General features: G+C 40.6%; 1 protein-coding gene across 2 annotated transcripts in view; it reads left to right on the top strand.

Moving 5' to 3' along the window:
- Positions 1–1,316, top strand: part of LOC109951545 (arf-GAP with dual PH domain-containing protein 1-like) — a 56,689-nt gene that overhangs the window by 22,899 nt on the left and 32,474 nt on the right. The gene's annotated exons all lie outside the window — the stretch shown is intronic.

Below are 1,316 nucleotides of genomic sequence, written 5' to 3'. Positions count from 1 at the left end.
GTTGCTGACATTTAATATTTGACTGCTATTACATTGCCTGCCTAATTCTAACAATAGAAAGGATATGACAACATCTGAGACAGCGCACCTCTCTCACTTTTATGTTCTATGAGTTGGATTCACCAAACTCTCTTAAACTCTCTGAACTGTAAAAACCTGTCAGAAAATGTTTTGACCCTGGTGAATCAATGCCCTAAGTTAGTGCATAAGCCCACCAGTTTTGTTCCTGTGCTGTTTGTAGAAAGAAATTCTTGATAAAATGATATAGTGCTGTTATGTATTTGCAAAACTGTTTAAATAATTGTTTAATCTGTTTGACCTTTGTAAAAGGACCCGTGGACATGAAATGCTGTGTGTAAGTAGGTGTCTAAGTGCAGAGACTCAGAACAACAGGAAGTTGTGCAGATACAAACTGAGATGACTAAACTGTCTGCATGAGAATTGTGTGTGGGTGTAAGGTCTTACTGTCTTGGCTTCAGATTATCAACATTTATCAACATTATATGAAATGTGTGGCCTTCTAGGATTGACATTATAATCTGCATTAGCAAATACATCTACATGTTTACAGTGGGTACGGAACGTATTCAGACCCCCTTAAATTTTTCACTCTTTGTTATATTGCAGCCATATGCTAAAATCATTTAAGTTCATTTTTTTTCCTCATTAATGTACACACAGCACCCCATATTGACAGAAAAACACAGAATGTTTGACATTTTTGCAGATTTATTAAAAAAGAAAAACTGAAATATCACATGGTCATAAGTATTCAGACCCTTTGCTGTGACACTCATATATTTAACTTAGGTGCTGTCCATTTCTTCTGATCATCCCTCAGATGGTTCTACACCTTCATTTGAGTCCAGCTGTGTTTGATTATACTGATTGACCGTGATTAGGAAAGCCACCCACCTGTCTATATAAGACCCTACAGCTCACACTGCATGTCAGAGCAAATGAGAATCATGAGGTCAAAGGAACTGCCTGAAGAGCTCAGAGACAGAACTGTGGCAAGGCACAGATCTGGCCAAGGTTACAAAAAAAATTTCTGCTGCACTTAAGGTTCCTAAGAGCACAGTCGCCTCCATAATCCTTAAATGGAAGACGTTTGGGACGACCAGAACCCTTCCTAGAGCTGGCCGTCCGACCAAACTGAGCTATCGGGGGAGAAGAGCCTTGGTGAGAGAGGTACAGAAGAACCCAAAGATGACTGTAGCTGAGCTCCAGAGATGCAGTCAGGAGATGGGAGAAAGTTGTAGAAAGTCAACCATCACTGCAGCCCCCCACCAGTCGGGGCTTTATGGCAGAGTGGC

Source organism: Monopterus albus, unplaced genomic scaffold (genome assembly GCF_001952655.1).
Source record: "Monopterus albus unplaced genomic scaffold, M_albus_1.0 scaffold395.1, whole genome shotgun sequence".
Classification (NCBI taxonomy): Eukaryota; Metazoa; Chordata; class Actinopteri; order Synbranchiformes; family Synbranchidae; genus Monopterus; species Monopterus albus.
Note: the sequence above shows the minus strand (reverse complement) of the source record. Positions and strands in the feature narration are given on the sequence as shown.